Source organism: Meriones unguiculatus (genome assembly GCF_030254825.1).
Source record: "Meriones unguiculatus strain TT.TT164.6M chromosome Y unlocalized genomic scaffold, Bangor_MerUng_6.1 ChrY_unordered_Scaffold_23, whole genome shotgun sequence".
Lineage (NCBI taxonomy): Eukaryota > Metazoa > Chordata > Mammalia > Rodentia > Muridae > Meriones > Meriones unguiculatus.
The window spans coordinates 1,595,996-1,609,506 of record NW_026843709.1 but is presented as its reverse complement, the minus strand read 5'-3'; positions in this window follow the sequence as shown (position 1 = coordinate 1,609,506).

Sequence of the window (13,511 nt, the reverse complement as noted above, 5' to 3'; positions counted from 1 at the left end):
TGTAATAGCCAGAAGCTGGAAACAACCCAGATGCCCCTCAACTGAAGAATGGATGCAGAAATTGTGGTACATCTACACAATGGAATATTACTCAGCAATGAAAAATAAGGAAATCATGAAATTTGCAGGTAAATGATGTGATCTGGAAAGGATCATCCTGAGTGAGTTGTCTCAGAAGCAAAAAGACACACATGGTATATACTCACTCATATAGACATACAACATAGGACAAACCCACTAAAACCTGTGCATGTAAAGAAACTAAGCAAGAGAGAGGACCCTAACTAAAACGTCCAATCCCCATCCAGAAAGGCAAAGAGGATGGACATCAGAAGAAGAAGAAAACAGGAAACAACTTAGGAACCTACCACAGAGGGCCTCTGAAAGCCTCTGCCCTTCAGACTATCAAAGCAGATGCTGAGCCTGATGGGCAACTGTTGGGCAGAGTGAACGGAATTTTAGGTAAGAACTGGGAAATAGTAAGAGCTGGAGAGGACAGGGTCTCCACAAGGAGAGCAACAGAACAAGAAAATTTGAACATAGGGAACTTCCCAGAGACTCATACTCCAACCAAGGACTATTCATGGAGATAACCTAGAACCCCTGCACAGATGTAGCCCAGGGCAGTTCAGAGTCCAATTGGGTTACATAGTAATGTGAAGAGGGACTGCCTCTGACATAATCTGATTGGCCTGCTCTTTGATCACCTCCCTCTGGGGGGGGGGCAGCCTTACCAGGCCACAGTAGAGGACAATACAGCCACTTTTGATGTGAACTGACAGACTAAGATCAGAAAGGAGAGGAGAACCTCCCCTATTAGTGGACTTGGGGAGTGGCATGCAAGCAGAGGGAGGAGGGAGGGTGGGATTGGGATGGGAGAAGGGAGGGGCTTATGGGGGGATGCAGAATGAATAAAGTGTAATTGATGAAAAATTTAAGAAAAAAGGGAAAAAAATAATTTAAGAACCTTAAATGACTTTCAAAATTGGAGGAAAACATGGAGTTAATCAATTGGCATGGAGAATGTCTCGCCCCTGGGGGCAATGGTCTCCTGAACCTACTCAGACCTCGGACACCACCACTGCTAGTTCTAGAACTGACGCAGGATGTTCCAACGAGGGGTTAAGGCTTCTCATAATATTTCCTATACGCCCACACCTGTTTGTCTATATCCCCCATTTTTATTCATTATTAGCCAGATAGAGCCAAGTAATTGTGGTAATGATACTTGCTTTTTTGCCCAATGCTGGAATGCTAGTAAAGTTAGGTATGCCCTGGTTACTCACATGCCTCACTGGGTGCCTATGCCCATTGATGCCCCTCACGCTATGACTCTCTTCAGACAGAAAAGGGATCTTGGAACTACAGCCACCATTGTTACTACCATCTCATTGACGGCTGTTGGAGCTACCACCAGGGCATTAGCCATGAGTCATACTGGGCAGACTGCTCAGACCCTGAATAATCCTTTAGCCAATGTAGCTCATGCCTTAGTTGTACATAAAGGAAATAATGCTCAACTAAAAGGAAGCTTGATGGTGTTCAATCAGAGGATTGACCTCTTGCAGGAGCAAATTGATACCCTATGGCAAATCGCTCAACCTGGCTGTCAATGAAAGTATGCTGGACTTTGTGTCACTAGCATACAACATGAGAATTTTTCCTGTGCTGCAAATCTGTCTAAACAATTGTCGAGCTATATTTTAGGTAATTGGACTGGAGAATTCGATACTACGATGGAGCAGCTGAGAGTGGCCATTGTCACAGTAAATTCTACCGGAGTGGACGCAGGACTAGCCACAGGATTATCAACATGGATTGCTGCAGCCATGAATCATCTGAAGGAATGGGCGGGCATGGGAGTGTTAGCAGGCCTTCTGGTGTTGGTCTCCTTGGTTTGCCTGTGGTATATATGCAAGATTAGAGTCTCACAACAGTGTGATGCAGCCATGATCATTCAGGCCTTTACAGCCATTGAAGCAGGACATTCTCCCCAAGCATGGTTGGATACCATAAAAAGCTAAAATGATACGCTCAGGATGCGAGGCTAAGCACTGCACTCAGGGTCAGCCGCTTTGGACCCAGAGAAGAGCATGTCTGATTGCATGTGGGTTGATGCCCCAGGTCCCGCCTCTGAGAAAAAGGTATCGGACGGGTCTGATGCTCTTTGGGTGGATGACACCTAAATGAACATCTGTACAAAGTCCCAATTTATTTCTAATATCAGAGATCAGACCTCTACTCTTGCCTGATGCGTCTAAAACAAAAAGGGGGAACTGTAGAGAGCTGCGGAATGCTATGCCTTAAAGATGGAGCTGGTTTCCGCCTTCCACCTTCCCGACGGTGAGTGCTCTCTGTCACGAACAACTCCACATTTGGCTAAGGCCGAGGATCTGGCTTGCTTCCATGTATGTGGACCTATCTGCATTGCCCCCGTGGCACGCCTGGGTTGGCTACCCAGAGGCTATTTAAGCTGTGGGCTGGCTTTCCCCGGGGTCCGAGGATTGTTCAATGTTCCTGAATAAACTGCATTGAAAAAATAAAAAAATAAAAAAATAAATAAAAAAAAAAGAAAGACATGGAGGGGACAGTAGTTCCACAAAGTGTAAAATACAACAACAACAACAACAAAATCAAGGTCCTGGAGTCTTTTCTCATACTGATTCTCCAAATTAAGTTCATTCATAGAGATCATCTAAAACCCCTGTACAGTTGTAGTGCAGAGAAGCTTAGTCTCCATGAAGTTTCCTAGAAAGGAGAACAGGTCCTGTTTTGGGTATGCACTCAGTGGCATGATCATCAATGACTTCCCCCTGAAGGGGCAGGTAACCTTATGAAGCCACAGGAAATGACAATACAGCCAGTAATGATGAGACCTGTAAAGCTGGGTTCAGATGGAAGAGGAGGAGGATCTCCCCTTTCAGTTGACTGTGGGAAGGGCAAGGGAGGAGATGAGGGAGGGTGGGAAGGATTGGGAGGGATTGAAGGAAGGGGATAGGATACAAAACGAATAAATTATAATAAAGGAAAAAAGTAGAAGTGAAAAAGAGAGAGAGAGAGAGAAATAATCCCATATCAGCTAAGCAAATAGACTTTGTCATTAAAAGTCTACCATCTGATAAACCCATGACCAGATGTTATCAGCAGGGAATTAGTGCAGACTTTCAAAGAAGAGGTAATAACAATACTCTACCAAGTATTCCGCAAAGTATAAGCAGAAGCAAGCCTACCAAACTCATTCTATAATCCACCGTCACCTTCATAATTAAACTGAACAAGTTACTGCTCAATGACAGCTGGGTTAAGGAAGAAATAAAGAAAGAAATTAAAGACTTCCTAGAATTCAATGAAAAAGAAGGCACAACATACCCAAATTTATGGGACACATTGAAAAAAGTGCTCAGAGAAAAATTTATAGCACTAACTGCTTGCAAGAAGAAATTTATAACATCACATACAAACAACATAATGGCCCAACTGAAAACCCTAGGAAAAAAGAAAGAAGCAGATACACCCAAGAGGACCAGATGACTGTAAATAATCAAACTCAAGGCTGAAATCATTCAATTAGAAACAAAACAATTCAAAGAATCAATGAAACCAAGATCTGGTTCTTTGAGAAAATGAACAAGATAGACAAACCCTTAGCCAAACTAATTAAAAAGCAGAGAGAATCTATCAAAATCAGCAAAATCAGAAAGGAAAAGGGTGACATAACTACAGACACTGAGGAAATTCAAACAATCATTAGGTCATACTACAAATTCCTATATGCCGCAAAATTTGAAAAACATCTTTTATAATGGGTGTGATGTGATAGCTCATTAGCAACTTGATTAATGTTGATTGATGTTGAACCAAAGGTCTGCTGACCATTTGCATGTCTAAAAGAAACACATGTTCAATTCAATTCCTTTATCTATGTTTTAATCAGATTGTAGTTAGTTTTATTTTTTTTCTTTATTTTTTCTTTTGAGTTGTATGTTACATGCTTTGAAAATTATTCATTCATCAAACTTGTGGTTTACAGATATTTTCACTCATATGTAGATTGCCTTGTACATTGGCTGTTTACTTTGATAAGTGAAGCTTTTTAATTTTATGTAGTCGTGCTTTATGTTTCCATTGTCTGTATTTCTGGCATCCTATTCAATAAATCAATATAGAGACTAAAAGATTTAAAAAAAAAGAAAACCTAAATGAAATGGACAAATTTCTTGATAGATTCCATCTTCCAACATTAAGTCAAGATCAGGTAGAAAGACTGAATAGCCCTATATGCCCCAAGGAAAATGAAGCAGTCATGTACAGTCTCCCCTCCAAAAAAAGTCCTGGGCCAGATGGTTTCAGCATGGAATTTTACCAGACCTTCAAAGAAGTGCTAAAACCAATTCTCCTCAAACTATTCCACAAAATAGAAACAGAAGGTACATTACCAAACTCATTCTATGAAGCCACAGTCACCCTGATTCCTAAATCACGCAAAGACCCAACAAAAAAAGAAAACTTCAGATCTATCTCTCTTATGAACATTGATGCCAAAGTAATCAATATAATGATTGCAAACCGAATCTAAGAACACATCAAAGATATCATCCACCATGACCAAGTAGGCTTCATCCCAGACATGCAAGGGTGTTTCAACATACGGAAGTACATCAAAGTAATCCACCACATAAACAAATTGAAGGAGAAAAACCACATGATCATCTTCTTAGATGCGGAAAAAGCATTTGACAAAGTCCTACACCCATTCATGTTTAAAGTATTGGAGAGATCACGGATACAAGGCACATATCTAAACATAGTAAAGGCAATATACAGCAAGCCTATAGCTAACATCAAACTCAAAGGAGAGAAACTTAAATCAATCCCACTGAAATCAGGGACAAGGCAAGGCTGCCCACTCTCTCCACACCTCTTCATCATAGTACTTGAAGTCCTAGCCAGAACAATAAGACAACTAAGGAGATCAAGGGGATAGAAATCGGAAAGGAAGAGGTCAAAGTGTCACTATTAGCAGATGATATGATAGTATATATGAGTTACCCCCAAAATTCAACCAGAGAACTCCTTCATCTGATAAACACCTTCAGCAAAATGGCAGGATATAATATCAACTCAAAAAAATCAGAAGCCCTCCTGTATACCAAAGACAAAAGGGCTGAGTAAGAAATTAGGGAAACAACATCCTTCAGAATAGCCACTAATAACATAAAGTACCTTGGGTGACAATAACCAAGCAAGTGAAAGTCTTGTTTGAGAAAAACTTCAAGTCTCTGAAGAAAGAAATTGAAGAAGATATCAGAAGATGGAAAGATCTCCCGTGCTCATGGATTGGTAGGATTAACATTGTGAAAATGGCCATCCTGCCAAAAGCAATCTACAGATTCAATACAATTGCCATCAAAATACCAACTCAATTCTTTACAGACCTTGAAAGAAAGACCCTCAGCTTCATATGGAGAAACAAAAAACCCAGAATCTCCAAAACAATTCTGTACAACAACAGATCATCTGGAGATATCTCCATCCCTGATCTCAAGCTATAATATAGAGCAATAGTAATAAAAACTGCATGGTATTGGCATAAAAACAGAAAGGAGGATCAATGGAACCAATTAGAAGACCCAGAAATCAACCCACACACCTATGAATACTTGAATTTTGACAAAGAATCCAAAATCATTCAATGGAAAAAAGACAGCTTCTTCCATAAATGATGCTCGTCTAACAGGATGTCTACATGCAGAAAAATAGATATTTTAAAAATATTTTAAACATAGATAGATAAATAGATCAATATTTATCACCCTGCACAAATTAAAGTCCTAGTGGGTTAAAGACCTCAACATAAAAACAGATACTCTAACTCTGTTAGAAGAAAAAATGGGGAACAGCCTAGAACTCATTGGCACAGGAGACAACTTCCTGAACAGAACACCAACAGCACAGGCTCTAAGAGCAACAATCAATAAATGGGACCTCATGAAACTGAAAAACTTCTGTAAAGCAAAGGACACCATCATCAAAACAAAATGACTGCATACAGACTGGGAAAGAATCTTCACCAACCCTTTATCTGACAGAGGACTAATATCCAGTATACACAAAGACTTAAAGAAGCTGAAAATTTGCAAACCAAGTAAGCCATTTAAAAAATGGGAAACAGCTCTAAACAGAGAATTCACAACAGAGGAATATGAAATGGCAGAGAAACACTTAAAGAAATGCTCAACCTCATTAGCCATCAGGGAAATGCAAGTCAAAAGGACCCTGAGATTTGACCTCACCCCCATCAGAATGGCCAAGATGAAAAACTCAAGCAACAATACATGCTGGAGAGGTTGTGGATTAGATTCCCACAACCACTTTGGAAATCTATCTGGCGGTTTCTCAGACAATTAGGAATAGTGCTTCCTCAAGACCCAGCTATACCACTGCTAGGTATATGCCCAAAGTTTGCTCAAGTACACAAAAGGGGTACTTGCTCAACCATGTTCATAGCAGCTTTATTTGTAATAGCCAGAACCTGGAAACAACACAGATGCCCATCAAGGAGGAATGGGTACAGAAATTGTGGTATTTTTACACAATGGTATACTACTCAGCAATCAAAAAGGAGGAAATCATGAAATTTGCAGGCAAATGGTAGGATCTAGAAAAGATCATTCTGAGTGAAATATCCCAGAAGGAGTAAGACAAACCTGGGATATACTCACTTATATGGACCTATAAGATATGATAGACATAATGAAATCTATACACCTAAAAAATGATAATCAAGAGCACGGACATGGTGTAAGATGATCAATTCTCATTTAGAAAGACAGATGGCATGTGCATTGAATGTATGACAGGAGTCTACTGAGGGCATTTGAAAGACTAACTAGCATTGTTTTCAAACTAGATACAAAGACTCATGACCAGAGTACAGGGAATCATATGAAAGAAGGGGAGTTAGTATCATAAGAAAGAAGGATAGGAGTTCCACAAGGACCAAATGTATCTGGGTACAGGGTCTTTTCTGATACTGACATTCAACCAAGGACCATGTATATATATCCTAGAACCTCTGCTCGTATGTAGCCTGTGGTACTCAGTAACCAATTTGTTTCCCATAGTGAGGGGAACAAGGACTATTTCTAGCAGGAACTAAATGGTTGGCTTTTTGACCTCCCCATCTCCCAAGGGAGGAGCAGTCCTGTTAGGCCACAGAGGAGGGCTTTGCAGCTAGTCCTGAAGATACCTGATAAAACAGGATCACATGAATGGGGACAGTGTGAAGCTGGGAGGGAATGAGGGAGCAGGATACAGCTGGAATACAGAGTTAAAAAATATAACTGATAAGAAAAAAATAAAATTAAAAGAACACACACACAATAAAAAAATTGGGTTTAAATAATTTAACTTCCTATGTCTTCAGTCAGGGATGAGTGATTGTGTTTCTGAGCCACTCTTAAATCTTGTAATTTTCTGCTTAACCCTAGGAACTAAAATGATTTGTCTGAGAAAAAAGCATAGCAATTATATTGGAGAGAAATGGCATTAATCAACTTGGGTCTTCCAGCACTTTGCCTGGTAATGTCTGCTTTAAAAGGAAATTTCACAGGGGCAAGTAGGTGTGAATATTAAAGATCCTACATGCACTCTAAAACCTCACCCTTTTATCCACAGGAAAAGGCATTTCTTCTCTGTCATCAGAGAAGCTTGTCTTGGCAGCATATGGAGGATATAACAGAGATTGAGAACTATTCTAAACATAGAAATCCCCTAAATGTGGACTTCCCATCCTCAATTGATACATGGACAATACATCTCCTACAAGAACAGCTATAAAATCATCTTAAAAGGAAAGAAGTTTGTAAAAGCCAGAGAAAAATCATCATGCCTGCTGTAAGACAGTGTTTTTAGATAATTTATCTAAATCCAAGTGATAATCCCAAATACGTATCATATGAGTAACTGTAAAGAGAGTCTGGAGGTTGTATTTGTAAATGGTATATAAACAAAATATTTATGACTATAATATGTTACTTATAATTAAGAGGATAAGAGATTATGAATTTAAGAGGTCGTTGACAGATAATGTGAGGGAAATTGAAGGGAAAAGAAAGAGATATGAAATCTTTAAATACTATATAATATATGAAACTGTGAAAAAAATTCTACCCTGTTTAGATAATGAAAAGTTAGTTTCACTACTCTTTTTCTTTATTACCACAAACCAAGAATCCAGGATATGGTGGTTTAAATTGGTTGCTAGCATTATAGGTTGATCTGTGACCTTGTTTTGAATATGCACTACAAATTCTAAGTAATTAAATATCAAAGAAAGATTGGAGTACCCATATTACCCATATCTTCTCTAATGAAAGATTACTTGAGTCACTTTATTGTTATCTGTTCTGTGAAAAGTGGAAATTCATGAAGTCATTGACTTCATGAAAATGAATATTTAGGATTAGTGACTTTGAAAATGGCTGAAATCCACATTGTGAAACAGTTCTAGTTTCTGCCTATTGATTTTTTCTAAACCCAGTTTGTGAAGACTGCTGTGATGTTCTATTTAGACATCTAGTCCACTTGCTTCAAAGCCTTGGTCTTTCTCTTTTTCTAATGAATTATAACTTACTGGAAGATAGAATATGTCCTCATCCTGTGGATGAGTTATGCTGACATCTTTTGGTTTTGTGTATAATTGTGAAGTCTAAGAGACAATAGACTTCCCCAAAATTTGTTCCCCAAAAGAACAATATGAATTTCATACTAAAAAGATTACTTGTTGTATACCAGTTCATCAAATTCCAAGCAAGCCTGAAATAGAAATGACTAATTTGCATTCACATGTATCATCATGTTTTTTTTCATATTTACTCAGATCTTTTAGTAATGTGGATTAGAGCTGTGTGACTAGTTTGATCCTCACATGTTCCCATAGACCAAAGTTTCTCCTTCTGTGAATTTTTTTACTCCTTTTGTTTTGGGTGGGGGAATGTAATTATTTCACAAAGTTCAGCTATGTCATGTCCTTCAAATGAGATAATTACATTATAATTCCTAACAGGAGCAAACTACAATTTTAAAGTAACACACACGATGTTTTATTTTTTATCAAGTTCACTGTAATGTAAGGAAATACTTTGATGGTCACAACATTAATAAGGTTGAGAAAAACTACCCTAGACTTTGAGTAGAATACACAAGGCAGGAGAAATATCATGGCTGCTATAGTCCATGACCCTGACCTTGCTTCTTAAGCTTTCCTGAGTTGCCGTGTCTTCAGTAAGAGGGACTTACAATCTAGTTATGATGGGCAGACAAGAATAAAGGCAGTAACTGTTACTATTTTGGGAGTTCCTGGGGACTCCATCTGACAAAAACATGTAGGGAGTTGCCCCACAACAGCATGTCAGTATCCATTAAAAAAAGAGTTTCTCATCTATTAAACGGGCAAGCAGACAACAGTGTTGCTATCAAGGCTGTGTCAAGTACATGTGAGTATTCTACAGTATTTCTGCCAAGAACACAGTACAGCAGATGGGGTAAATTTTGCAAGCTTTTGTTCAGCATTGTACCAAAGTTACCAAATTGAAATCAAACACCCTATGATAGGGATCCATAGCAGAGAGAACAATGCTCTATACCCTTAACTCTGGATATAAAGGAGGTCATGTTCCACCAAACCCTATTAAAACATCACTATTCAGAGAAGAAATCCTGTGAAAGTGGTTATACAATATTACATAGAATATAGACATTGAATAGAAGCAATAAAAAATAACACAGAATGCATTTTAAAGCAAAATGGTAAATGCCCTTGTTCTAATTTAATTAATATTATTACATGTATATTAGTATTTCTGCCCAGGACATTATACATGCTCGACTAAGGAACTCCATCCAAAGAATTTTCGTTGTTGTTTTGTTTTCTTTTGAAAAAGAGTATAAGTTTTCCAAGCTGTCCTTGCATATCCTTACTATGTAGATCTGATACACCTGAACTTGTTCCTGCTTTTGCCTCCTAACTAGATGGGATCACAGACCCGTGTTTACAGCCAAGGCATGATCTTATTTTAACCATGAAAGCAGATGTGCAGTAGGAGCTCAGTAAAAATAAACAATACAGATGATGGCAGAAAACTCCACACAACTGTTTGGCAAGCTAGAATGGGGTCTGAGAATCAAGAGTGTTAGTTTCTCTACTTCCTTAGAACTTGATTTGTTTTAAAAGCACTGCCAGCCCACCCTCCTTTAGAAAGGCAAGATGAAGTGGCATCTTCACCCTGACAGTCTAATGGGAAGCAACCATTGGAGTACCTCTGGGTCTGGGTCACCAGGATGCACAGCTGCTGGTAGCCTTCCAGTTTCCTCTTGTAAGGTGGTGGGTTTTAGAAACACTTTTGCTTCACACCATGGAGGGAGAGAAGAGATGTGCAATTGGGAAATTATTATTTTCCTCTACTGGGGTTGGACAGTTTGGGTCCAGTGTCTGCCTTTTAAAGGGTCTTGGTACAACCCAAGTTAAATGGGATTTTCAGTATTTAGAATAAATATTGCATAGGCACAAGTTAGGAGCAGTACCCTTCTGCTCTGGGATTACAGCAGTGGGAAAAGTAAGCAGTCCCCATGAGATTGATTCTCATGTGACATGTGACAATGTTTAACTAGGTTTAACATCTTGTGCCCAACATTGTTTAACTAGGTTCTGATGTTCCCAGATTGTTCAAGGAAGAGTCCAAATGATCACCATGTTCTTGGGGGAATGAAAATGGATGCAGTGTGCTCTGTGCACATATGGATATTTCCTGTGGCACACCTACAAATAGGAAACATTCTGGACACCCTTGGAGAAATGGAGAAATTTTCAGGGAACCTGTAACACATGCAGCATATATCCCAGTCCCTGGGGAAATGGCAAAGGTCCTAGAGAGTTTTGTTCAGATTGGGAAGGGTCAACAAACATTGGAAGAGATGATGGATGCTGAAGAGAATTTGGGGCTGACTGACAAGTTCTTTGAGGTTTTTTGGGAGAAATGCAAAGTTGTATAGCTCCTTGACTTGACAGTGATGCTGATTTTGGAGACCCTTTTAGAGATACAAATAGTCCCAGAGGCATTGAGAAAAAAGGAGCATGTTCCACAGGCCCTTCGGTAGCATGATTAGTTCTTAAAGTCCTTTCAGTAGATAGGAAATTTCCAGAGGATTTCTCTCAAATGGCAAAGATCCTGAAATCATCTGAGTATTTTGGGTAGACACCAGATATGCTGGAGTTGACTGCAAAGGTCTCACATCTGGTTCTGCAGATGGAGACTGTTCCAGTTTAGCTTGTGACAATAAGAAACGCACTCCACTGTCAGCAGCAGATGGAGAAGAGCCTATAGTTCCTTTTGCAGATTTGCATCTTTTCAAAGTCCCTCCTGCTGGTAAGCAAGGTCACAAATATGTTTAAGCAGATTTAAGATAGTGGAATTGCATGTGGTGACACAGGAAGATCAGCATCATGGCCAGGAATGGATTTGAAACTTCCAGTAATACCTTTTGTAGATCCAGAATCTTCTAGAGTGCCCTGGAAAATCATAATTGTCCAGGAGTGCTCAGAAAAGGTTTGCATGATTCTCATACTTTTGGAGAAAATGTTGAAGTTTGTAGAGATCCTTCATCAGATTGTGGTGTATGCACCTTTGCCTGGGATGACATGGAAATATTCAGAGGCCCCTGGGCTGAGAGTAAAGTTTCTAGAGCCCCTGGAGTGCACAAAGAATGTTTCTGAACACCAGGTGCACATGGTGAATGTTCTATATGCCCTGGTAAAGAAATGGCACATTCTTGAGATAGAAATGGTCTGGTAGACCTTGGTGAAGTTGGTGAGTGCTGTGCCATATGACGGGGAGATGGGTAAAGTTTTCAAGTCTCCTACATGGCAGTTAGATTTTTTTGAAGCCTTTTGAGCAGATTACACCATTCTTAAAATACCCTGTTCAGATGTGGCTGATTTTAAAGACCATTGAATGGGTAACAGAAGGCCCCAGAGCCCCTCTCAGAGATGAAAAGGATCTTGGAATTCCTTGTGCCAGTAAGGATATTCACAGAGGCTTTGGATCAGATGTCAAAATTCTGAAAAGCACTTGGGCATTTTGGGCAGACCCTTGAGGTCCTGGATTTGATATCGAATGTCCTATAGCCTTCCTTACAGATGTGGATTTTCCTGATGTAGCTTGTACAGATTAGCAAGGCCTCCAAGTGCCCTGGCCAGATGGAGAAGATCCAAGAGAGTCTTGGGAAGATTTGGACACTTTCAGAGTCCCTGCGGCTGATAGGCAATGTCCTACAAGCTCTTGATCAGATTGAGAAGATGATGGAGTCACTTTTTCAGGTGCAGATAGACACTGTCTCTCTGCAGCTGATGGGCATGTGCCTGCAGAAGCTCATATATGTGGAGAATTGTGGTATTTTTCTTGAACTGCTGGATAAGGTGCTGAGTTTTGTGGAGCCCTGTCACCTTCAGCTGACCTTGATGTATGCACAATACCCTGTGATCACATGCAAAGATTCAGAGTCCCCCAGGCAGATGTGAAGACTGTAGATAATCTTGGCTCAATGGGAAAGATTTTCCAGATCTTTGGATTGAAGAGGCATATCTTCCAGGTTCTGTACATGATGACGACAATGCTCTTCTTGACCCTGGATCATATTGAAAAGGTCCCACATCCTCCCCCACACTTGCAAAGTGGCACAAGTTACTCTGGATAAGTTTGCATATTCCCAAACTTCCTGTGGAATGTGCTGAATGTCCTAGAGGGTTTTGGCATTATGAAAAAGTGCTATGCAAAGCAAAGATCTCTCTGCATATCTGGAAATTTCATTAGGCTCTTGAGAAGATAGTAAAGGCTCTACAGCCTCACAGGTAGACAGTGGATGTTTTTGAGCACCTGGTGAAGTTGGAAAAGTTTCACCTCTTCTGGATTGAAGAGTAAATATTCTTGAGAATGGTGCCTAGAAATGAAAGGTCCAGTAGCCCTTGGAAAGTATGCTTAATGTTATACATTATGTTGTTTTCATGGAGAAAGTCTCTGATACTCCTTGGAAGAAGTCTGGTGTTTTAAAACATTTTGAGAAGATGGGCCCATTTTCAACATTGTCTTCCTCAAGTGTGGACTATTTCAGAGAACCTGGGACTGATAATGAAGTTCCCACAGTCCTGTGAGCAGTTGACCAAGTTGACAAATTTCCTTCTGCAGGCAAGAAAAATTCCAGAGGTAGTGGGACGGATGTTGAAAATTTTAATTTTTTGTGTGCACTGTCCTTATAACCTTGAGTCTCTGAAGTAGAAGCCAAATGTTCTTCAGTTCCCTGTGCAGTTATGGGAGGTCCCAATGTATCTTTTTCTTTAATGGAAATAGGTCAAGGTACCTGAGTAGATGGTGAAAGTTCAAGCGAACCTTGTGCTTGTTAATTCAGTTCCAGGTTCTTTTTTATTATAGGCAAGACCCCAAAGCTTTTTCAAATAT